Source organism: Chlorocebus sabaeus, chromosome 4, assembly GCF_047675955.1.
Source record: "Chlorocebus sabaeus isolate Y175 chromosome 4, mChlSab1.0.hap1, whole genome shotgun sequence".
Classification (NCBI taxonomy): domain Eukaryota; kingdom Metazoa; phylum Chordata; class Mammalia; order Primates; family Cercopithecidae; genus Chlorocebus; species Chlorocebus sabaeus.
This window is the reverse complement of record NC_132907.1, coordinates 54,302,536-54,313,687: the sequence shown is the minus strand read 5'-3', so window position 1 is coordinate 54,313,687 and position 11,152 is coordinate 54,302,536. Positions and strand designations below refer to the sequence as shown.

At 40.0% G+C, this 11,152-nt stretch overlaps 1 long non-coding RNA gene across 1 annotated transcript in view; it reads right to left on the bottom strand.

Annotated features, from left to right (window-relative positions):
• Positions 1–256: 256 nt before the first annotated feature.
• Positions 257–11,152, bottom strand: part of LOC140711523 (uncharacterized) — a 35,743-nt gene continuing 24,847 nt past the window's right edge. The window contains exon 3 of the long non-coding RNA XR_012092786.1: positions 257–1,001. This is a non-coding gene — a long non-coding RNA (uncharacterized lncRNA). The remainder of the gene's footprint in view (positions 1,002–11,152) is intronic.

Sequence of the window (11,152 nt, the reverse complement as noted above, 5' to 3'; positions counted from 1 at the left end):
TTATGACAGCCCAAGCAACATGGGTTTGAACTCTGCAGGTCCACTCGTATGCAGATTTTTTTCAATAAATATATTGGAAAGCATTTTGGAGATTTATGACAATTTGAAAAAACTTGTAAATGAGTTTCATAGCCTAGAAGTAACAAAAAAATTAAGAAAAAGTTAGAAATGTAATGAATGCATAAAACATATGTAGACACTGCTCTATTTTATCACTTATAACCATAAAATATACACAAATTTATTTTAAAAGTTAAAATTTATCAAAACTTATGCACACAAACACAGATTGTACATGGTGCCATTCAGCTCAGAAAAATATAAACAAAAGTGAAAATGCAGTATTAAATTATAGCATCACAAAATGATCATCTATACTGTACTGCTGTAATAATTTTGTAGCCACGTCCTATTGTTATGCATTGAGCTCGTGCTGTGCGTATTCCCTTAAAAAGCCATGTGATGCTCATTCCCCCTGAGCAGTTCATCTCTACAGTAAATTGCATATCACAGTACAACTTGATCTCTCATGGTTCTTTTGTTTTTTTCATCCTGTTTAGTTCTATACTGCAAACCTTGAATAACATCACATGATCCACAGGAAGTGTAGTGATGCTGGAAATACTCCCAAGAAGCAGAGAAAAGTCATGACATTACAAGAAGTTAAATTGCTTGATATGTACCATAGATTGAGGTCTGCAGTTGCAGTTTCTGCCATTCCAGACAGATGATTCGTCTTGTAAAAAGATAATGTAGGTCTGGGTGTGGTGGCTCACGCCTGTAATCCCAGCACTTTGGACGGCCAAGGTGGGCGGATCATGAGGTCAGGAGTTTGAGACCAACCTGGCCAGTATGGTGAAACCCCGTCTCTACTAAAAATACAAAAATAAGCCAGGCATGGTGGTGCGTGCCTGTAATTCCAGCTACTTGGGAGGCTGAGGCAGAAGAATTGCTTGAACCCGGGAGGCGGAGGTTGCAGTGAGCCGAGACGATGCCAGACTCTGTCTCAAAAAAGAAAAAGACAATGTAAACTTATAGTATGGATAAATACAGTACAGTACCAGAAGTGTATTTTCTCTTCCTTGTGATTTTCTTAATAATATTTTTTCTCTAGCTTGCCCTATTGTAAAAATACAGTGTATAACACATATAAGATATGTGTTAAATGACAGTTTATGTTATTGGTAAGGCTTCTGGTCAGCAATGGGCTATTAGTAGTTAAGTTTGGGGGGAATCAACAGTTATATGCGGATTTTCCTCTGCAGAGGGGCTTGATACACCCTCACCCCTGTGTTGTTCAAGGGTCAACTGTAGACTAGTACACACCAGTACACCCATGGAGATAATTACTTTTATCTTCCAGACAGCCAAGTCCTTAGAGGTAGAACTTTAAGAATTCCAGTTTGTCTGTGTTATCTTATTTCTGCCTTTCCTTCCATGTCATATTTCTTTTCTTCTCTGCTAAATCATGCCAAATTTAGGAATACAAGCTATAGCTCTAGTGAGATGAGTTCTAAAACACATGCAGAAATCCTGACAGCTTTTAAATTTTTAGGAAGGATACTGCTTCAGGATCAGAGTGTCTCTCCTAAGTTAAGAGCATCTGAGAGCCACTAGTTTTCATCTTGGCCATTTTTATTATAAGTGTAATTTACATTAATTATTTTTTAAAATAAAACAATATAGGTATATATAAAGTTAAAATGGAAGATACACCTACTGACTGAACACCCACCAAATCTTCACCAAGAAATACTCATTGTTGACGATTTGGTGTGTAAAACCCGTGCTCTAAAATTAGGGGAATCTTGGGGGGAGAAGGAAACCGAAAGTTATTCATCAAAAGGTACAAATTTTCAGTTATGCAAGACGAAGAAATTCTAGCAATCTACTGTATAGCATAGGGCCTACAGTTAACAATATGGTATTGTGTACTTTAAACATTGGCTAAGAGGGCAGATTTTATGTTAAGTGCTCTTATCAGAAAAAAGAATAAAGAACGTAAGAAGAAACTACTGCAGATGATGGCTATGTATATAGCGCAGATTTTGGTAATGGTTGCACGAGTATATACTTACCTCCAAATTCATCAAGTTGTCTACCTTAAATATGTACAGCTTTTTGTATGTCAGTCATATCCCAATAAAATGGTTTTTAAAATAAATAGAGGAATCTCTGTTAAAACATAGTTGCAATACTCTATAGGCTGCCTTCTTTGTGAGCACTGCTTTAGCCAATTTCTCACACCCTGCAGAAAAGATACCTCCTTCACTTCTGGAGCAGGAGACCCGACTGTAGCTTAATAACCTTGGTATCTGCCAGCCAGAGGAGAATTTCAGTCTATGTAGACAGTCTTCCATAAAGTTCTAATAGAAGAAGCCCAGAATTGCTTAAACATCAGATGAGTAACTGTTCTTATTTATTTGTTCCTGACACAGTATGCCAACCGTTGCAGTTGAAAATTAAACGATAATATACATCCCCCTCTGCTCCACAAAGCTATAACTGTTTTCCTGGCAGATAATCAGAGGCCAAAGGGTGGTAATTTATCACAAAAGAGGAATGGGAGTTTTGCCAAGAGTAACAAAGGGGCAGTGATATCCCTGTTCCTGCTCTATGGCACTGGTTTAATTAAGGTAAAGCTAATAAACCTTATCCCCGATTCCCAACAATGGGAGGTCAAATTCAGTCTTCAGTAAGCCAAGGTAGCCATCCAGATCACAGAAAATATGTAGGAAGTAAAAGATATCATGTTAATCACCTTTTTTATGGCCAAAAGCTATATTCCTAGGAGTCAAAAGACTACTGTGTTATAACCTATTTGGCTTCTTTAAGAATCTGTGATATTTTATACAGATATACTAATTAATAATATGGGCCATACTAGCAGGAACTAAAAGAAATCAGAACAGCCCTCAGAACAAAAATGCAAAGACATTAAGGAACTTAAGTTCTGTGTCTTTCTTTAAAAAAAAATTATAGATTATTTTTCATGACAATTGCATGTGCATGTGTATATATGTGTATGTGTATGTGAAACCTCTATGTGCAGTCTTAGAATCATGTGCTATTGAAGCCTATTTAAAGACTTTCTGGAAAAGGCACTAAGGAAATAAAAAGTAGTATTAGTAAATAGATGAGGCATTAAAGCAAATTTTGTAGCTAATAAATTTTGTTTCCAGGTTCAAACTTACACACATGGAAAGGGTGGCTATGGCTATTCACAAGAAGTGAAACAAGGGAATTCCAAGTCAGTGCTTAGATAATATGAAAATATGTGTAATTTTATATATAAAGAAGAGATGTATATGGATTAGGAGAGACACATCCTTAAAGAATATAGTAATAACAGGCCAGGCGTGGTGGCTCACGCCTGCAATCCCCGCACTTTGAGAGGCCAAAGTGGGCGGGTCACAAGGTCAGGAGTTCAAGACCAGCCTGACCAGCATGGTGAAACCCTGCCTCTACTAAAAATACAAAAATTAGCCAGGCATGGTGGCACGCACCTATAATCCCAGCTACTCAGGAGGCTGAGGGAGGAGAATCGCTTGAACCTGGGAGGCGGAGGTTGCAGTGAGCCAAGATCGTGCCACTACACTCCAGCCTGGGCGACAGAGCAAGACTCCATCTCAAAAAAAAAAAAAAAAAAAAGGAAGAATGTAGTAATAACAGCTACCATTTATTGAGTGCTCACCAACTACGTAGAGGCATTATTGAGTGCTTTACACATATTAATTCACTTAATCCCCACCACAACCCTGTGAGTTAGGCTCTATTAATAATCCTATCTCCATTTTACTTATGGGGAACCCAAGGTACAGAAAGGCTGACTTGCCACATATACATATATACCTCCACGTTAATTCTAACTAAAATAATCACTGTGGGCCATAGAATCTCAAAGTTGTAAGACATTTTAAAGGTATCCTATTTTAGTCTTCCACCAAAAACTTGAACATGAAGTCCTCCAGTTTCCTTTGGGATATCTCTTCAGGGAGAAGAAGCTCATAGAAAATATCTCTATAGAACCAGCTCTGACTTCTAGAAACTTCTTCCTTCTTGATTGAGCTGAACTCATTTCACCTGTAAATTTCACTTATGCTTGTGGTGTTTGGTCTGTACTCTGGCCCTAGTGGAGTTAATCCCCCCATTCACAAGACAGCTTTTGGATGTTTGCAGAAGACTCTCACATTATCGTTGAGACTTCTCTTTAATATATACTGAAAATAATTTTCTCCTAAAGTAAACCAGACCATGTCACCCTTTATTTGAAATCTCTGTTGACTTTGACTCCTGTTTGCCTGTAAGATAATGCCTAAATTCCTTTGCATGGCATGCATATGCCATGGCTCAAAATCAATAAGAGTATATTTCTCGCTTATATTAAATCCTGAATAGGTGGGCCTCATCAGCAGGCACCTATGGTCCAACAGTTGATTCAGAACTCAGGTCTGTTCAACTTGTGGCTTTGCTGTCCTCAACAAGTGGCTCTAAAGTTGATATACATAGTTTCAGTGAGATGGAGTTTAGTTTATAGGAGATTTGTATGGGCCAGATTGAGAATGGTGTAGATTACTTCTGCACACATTGCAATTCTGAGAACTCAATCACAAGGTCTCACTTAACTGCAAGGGAGGCTGGGAAATGTGTGTGCTGAGGAAGAGGAGGTAATAGCTTGAGGAGCAGCTAACCACTTTCTAGTGAGGCCTTAACATGTCTTTTCTGCTCTAAGTTTCATCATTTACACTTAAACAACTATACTCAAGTCCAACCCAACTTCCTATTATTCTAAAGCACATCAGCTTCTCACTTTGCCTTGTGCATGTTATTCGTTACATGTAAATTCCTTTCTTTGTTCTATGAAATCGTATTCATGCTTCAAGTCTCAGTTCAAATATCACTCCCACTCTGCCCTACCTCTCATTTCCCTGACTAGTGGTATTATTTTCTGTCTCCAGTGTGTACCCACAAAACTTTACACACTCATGCATTTTAAATTTTATATATTTATATGATATACTAATATATAAAACCCCCATTGTATCATACTATTTTGTTTACCTTCATTATCTTTAAAACTATTTAATTTATTTTTCATCTCCATAGGCCTTTAATTTCTCTACTTGGACTACTGCAAAGCCTGCATACTGATCTTTCTTCTGATCATTTTGCAATCCTCCACACAGATCCCAAAGTAATTGATCTGAAATGTAAATCTTGCCGTGGTACCTAGCTACTACTGAAAACCTTCTAACATGCATGGCATAGGGCAACTCATCTTTTTTTTTTTTTTTTTTTTTTTATACTTTAAGTTCTAGGGTACATGTGCACAATGTGCAGGTTTGTTACATATGTATACATGTGCCATGTTGGTTTGCTGCACCCATTAACTTGTCATTTACATTAGTTATATCTCCTAACTCTATCCCTCCCCCCTACCCCCTCCCCACAATAGGACCTGGTGTGTGATGTTACCCACCCTGTGTCCATGTGATCTCATTGTTCAATTCCCACCTATGAGTGAGAACATGGAGTATTTGGTTTTCTGTTCTTGCGATAGTTTGCTGAGAATGATGGTTTCCAGCTGCATCCATGTCCCTGCAAAGGACAAAAACTCATCCTTTTTATGGCTGCATAGTATTTCATGGTGTATATGTGCCACATTTTCTTAATCCAGTCTGTCACTGAAGGACATCTGGGTTGATTTCAAGTCTTTGCTATTATGAATAGTGCTGCAATAAACATACGTGTGCATGTGTCTTTATAGCAGCATTACTTAAAATTCTTTGGGTATATACCCAGTAATGGGATGGTTGGTCAAATGGTATTTCTAGTTCTAGATCCTTGAGGAATCGCCACACTGTTTTCCACAATGGTCGAACTAGTTTACAGTCCCACCAACAGTGTAAAAGTGTTCCTATTTCTCCACATCCTCTCCAGCACCTGTTGTTTCCTGATTTTTCAATGATTGCCATTCTAACTGGTGTGAGATGGTATCTCATTGTGGTTTTGATTTGCATTTCTCTGATGGTGAGTGATGATGAGCATTTTTTCATGTGTCTGTTGACTGTATGAATGTCTTCTTTTGAGAAGTGTCTGTTCATATCCTTTGCCTACTTTTTGATGGCGTTGTTTTTTTCTTGTAAATTTGATTGAGTTCTTTGCAGGTTCTGGATATTAGCGCTTTGTCAGATGAGTAGATTGCAAAAATTTTCTCCCATTCTGTAGGTTGCCTATTCACTCTGATGGTAGTTTCTTTTGCTGTGCAGAAGCTCTTTAACTAGATCCCATTTGTCAATTTTGGCTTTTGTTGCCGTTGCTTTTGGTGTTTTAGACATGAAGTCCTTGCCCATGCCTATGTCCTGAATGGTATTACCTAGGTTTTCTTCTAGGGTTTTTATGGTTTTAGGTCTAACATTTAAGTCTCTAATCCATCTTGAATTAATTTTCGTATAAGGAGGGCAACTGATCTTAAAACTCAGGGACCCCTGAGTCCCTCCTCCAGAGAGTTTAATTCAGTAAGTCTATAGTAGGGTCCAAGAAATTGCAGTTTTAATAAGTACCCAAATGATTTGAATGTAGGAGGTGGGTAGGCCACATCTTGAGAAATATTGGATTACAGGATAAAATACCAAAGTCCTGGCATGCTATTAGTTCTGTTAATATTAAACTATGTGTATTTCTCTGTATGAATGCCATAGTTTGAGTCCATTTTACTTCTGCATGTGCTCTTCCTATATCTAGATTGCTCTTCTCTGGGTAGTTTTCCTAGTGCATTTCTATTCATTCTTGAAAATGCTGCTTAGGCATTATCTATCTGGGAACATTCCCATAGCAAAATGAATCTCTTCCTTCATATAATTTCTGTGCCTTGTAAATAGTTATATTTTTAAATATATCATGTTGTCAGAGACTCCATCAGCTTGAAGTGAAAGAGAGTAACAAAATAAAAAGAGGCCTTTCTACCCTAAAACTTCAAAAAGCAGGAAGTAAGCTGCAACACACTACTCAGCTGCAAATACACGCCACCTTTCATGAAAATGCAGCAAAGGCTCAGAGGCTGAAAATAAGGGTAGAAGGCGGAGCCTGGAGAATTATTATCAAGGCTTGATTCCCAATCAAGAATTTCCAAATTCAGATTCCCTAGTGGGAAAGCCCTGAACATAGCTGGCAAGTGAGACTGATGCTGGTAGCCCTGCAGGAGCTACAAATTGGTTTTGACATGAATAGATGCTGACTCTGCAGTAGGCTTTGCTTGCCCAGTGAAAGACGAAAATGCTCACTGTGCCATTAAAAAAAACCCACACACACATGGAACAGAAGATACTGCAAGGATTTGGATACCCACTTCCTTTCCCCAGGCCAGGGAACACACTGTGCCACCGATAATGTCCAACAACAAGCAGAGAGAATCCTCTTTAGGGTAATAGTTTGATGGAGAAATAGAATCGGCCATTGAAACATTGGTTGTCTAAAACAGAGGGAGATGAAAGCATGAAGGACTGGCTTACACGCCTTCACAAGTGTGTACTCACACTCAACATGAGTGGGACTAAAGAAGTGTCCCTACTAGGTCTTTCTCTGTTTTTCTGGTTAATCTGGGAAAGAGCCGGTAGGGAGAATGTTGGTATGGCTATGTAATTCTTGTCAAAGGAAGAGTAAACTAGTATAGTAACTATGATCTTTTTTTCTTACCCAAGTTACCTCAAAAAATTTTTTTTCTTCCTTATTTGATGCAGTGATCTCAGGCCAAGGCTGCAACTATAAGTACTGGAAGCAAAGAGGATTTCTAAGAAACAAACTGTCACCGTGTTTTTAAACTTACAATTCCTGAAGCTCCGATGGAGGCAGATTGCACCTTCACCTCATCTGGCAAAACTGGGGTTAAGAATAGATATAGCTCTATTGTCTGGTGGTAAAAATGGCTCACTTGTTTGAAACCTAAGTAACACCATTCTGTGTGAATGGAATGGACTGAAGGGGAGGCACTTACTAGACTAGTATTGTTACCGACAACCTGGACCACCACAGTGGCCGAATCTAACACCCCTTCCAAAAGTGAAAAGATTTGGACAAAAATAAATGACAAATGAAGAGAAGGAGGAATAATAGTTAAGGGTAAAGAAATGAATAAATGGGTTATAAATTGAGGGAAATCCAATATTACATTAATAACTCTAAAGGGTCCCAGAACAAAAGATGACATTGTCTCCAAGCTCAATTACTCCACATGCCTGAAAGGGTGAAGCTGTATGTTTGCAAGGATCCTTCCTCCTTTTGGAGCCTGACAAGATTGAAAGAAAGCCTACAAACCTGAATGACCTCATACTGGGAGACATTCGTACAATATGATGGGCTGGACTAATTATTAATGGCTGTGTGTATTTTTCTGATGTAAAGAATCTATGGTCAAAAACCAGGGAGTGGCCTGTGATGTTATTTTATACACACACACACATAACCACGTTTACGGATGAAAAACATATATACATATGAAAATACATGTTTTCAGGAGGAGGTCAGAGATTCTGTTTCATGAGGCCTGCCTCTGAGGACTGACACTCCCAACATTATAACGAAAGACAATAAAAGGGGCTGTGAGAGTTATTAGCCAGGAACCGTGGATGAAAACATATATACATATGAATAAAAACATAGATACATAGGTTTTCATATGTATATATGTTTCATATATACATATGGATGAAAACATATATACATATGAAACATATATACATATGAAAACTTATGTATCTGTGTTTTTATCCATATGTATATATGTTTCATACATGTATATACATGGTTCCTGGCTAATAACTCTCACAGCCCTTGCTACTGTCTTTTGTTATAATGTTGGGAGTGTCAGACCTCAGAGGCAGGCTTCATGAAACAGAATCTCTCTGACCTCCTCCTGCCCTCCTTTCACCTGACCCAAGGCAGCACTCAACCCTTCCACACCCTCCCCTTTCTCACTGTGGGTCTTAAGACCCTCTCCAGAGAGGGTCCTGCTCTATACCCCAGGAGGAAGGAATGCTGAGGTCATGAAACTTCCCAAAAACCCAAGAGGAAAGACTGGGTTCAGGGAGCTTCCAATTAGCTGAACACATGGAGATTCCTAGAGGGTGGCATCCCAAGGAGGGCATGTGTATTAGTCAGGGATCTCTAGAGGGACAGAACTAATAGTATATATATAAAATACATATAAAGGGGAGTTTATTAAGTATTAACTTACATGATCACAAGGTCCCACAATAGGCTGTCTACAAGCTTGAGGAGCAAGGAGAGCCAATTCAATTCTCAAAACTGAAGAACTTGGACTCTGATGTTCTAGGGCAGGAAGCATCCAGCACGGGAGAAAGATGTAGGCTGGAGCCTAGGCCAATCTGACCTTTTCACATTTTTCTGCCTGCTTTATATTCTCTGGCAGCTGATTAGATGGTGCCCACCAGATTAAGGCTGGGTCTGCCTTTCCCAGCCCACTGACTCAAATGTTAATCTCCTTTGGCAACACCCTCACAGACACACCCCGGATCAATACTTTGCATCCTTCAATACAATCAAGTTAACACTCAGTATTAACCATCACAGCATGAAAGCTCCAAACCCTTTCCCCTATACCTTGCCCCTACACATCTCTTCATCTGTGTCCTTTGTAACATCCTTTATAATAAACCAGTAAACGTTAAAAGAAAGAAAGAAAGAAAAAGAAAGAAAGAAAGAAAGAAAGAAAGAAAGAAAGAAAGAAAGAAAGAAAGAAAGAAAGAAAGAAAGAAAGAAAGAAAAGATAAAATAAAAAGAACTGCCAACCTGTGCCCAGTTTGATTTCAGAATTACTAATTCCTAATCCTGCTCAACAGGGGACCTAACAGAAGCCTGCTAGCTAACTCAAGCTGTGGTCACCGGTTGAAAGAAACTCCTAACTGAAATTTGTGATATAATCTTGAGTGAAGACAAATCCCACTGGCCAGAACTGAGGGGTGAGTGGGAAGTGCACTGTAACCATAGGTGCCAGAGTTGGGTGCCCCTACTTCATGGGCGGACCCAGAAGGGTATGGTCTGAAAGTTGAGGTTTCTGTGGCAGTTTTGAGTTCTGAGCACAGACTGCCATAAATCTAGTTAGCTGCTGCTAGTGGAACACTATAGGTATGAGATTCACCTTGCCAATTAGTTCGGTGGGGCTTACTGCTTGGTGCTTAGTGCTACTCCTCACTCCCCACACAGACTGTTCCGTACGGCAGAGGCAGCTATACTCCTCCCTGGAACATTACCCCAGCAGCCAGAGAACTGCCCTCCAATCCCCACTGTGGCTGCAGTCTGTGCCCTCACTTGGAAAGCCAGAGTTCGAACTTGCCTGACCCAGCCCACACCCATTTTTGCACCTCGACCCACTGTGGTAACTTAACACAAAGGACAGAAAGTTTTTGGAGTTCCATGGTCCCAAAGGCACCAGAGGCACTTGAGGCATCAGAGTATCCCCTCTGAGTAACATAAGGCAAGCACAAATTTCCACCACTATCACCACAGCTGGTGCTTTTGCAAGTGCCACCTCTTGGCTGAAGGCCAACCAGCACAGACATTTCAACGTCTGCAGAAACAACACCACAACTCTAGGAAAGAGAAAACTTTTGCACAACCTCAGCTATCACCATTACCTACATCACCCTGGCTAACCAGGAGGTGTTGAGTCTGTCCATGTGCCCAGTACATCACCACTACAGCTGACATTTAAGTAAACTAACATAGTAAGGCTCTTTGTAACCAAGGAAACTTCAGAGTCTTTGTCACTCTCCTCCCACCCCCCATCAGGGCTGGTACTGGTACCTGCTACTGGGAGACTAGAGGACAGGTCGCAGCACATTCTTAGCACCAGCCTGGAGTGTGGCAGCCCCACTCGATGGCTAGTCCCAGAGGAGCAGCAGGATTCACAGTAGTCTGGCCGTCAGGGGCTGCTACTCCTAGGCAGAGTGCACCACAGTAAGAGAACACCCCGTGGGACAAAAGAAACCAACCTGGGAAACATGGTGAAACCCCATCTCTATAAAAAATACAAAAATTAGCCAGGCATAGCGGTGCATGCCTATATTAACTACTCAAAAGGCTGAGGTGGGAGGATCACTTGAGCCTGGGAAGTCAAGGCTCCAATGAGCCATGA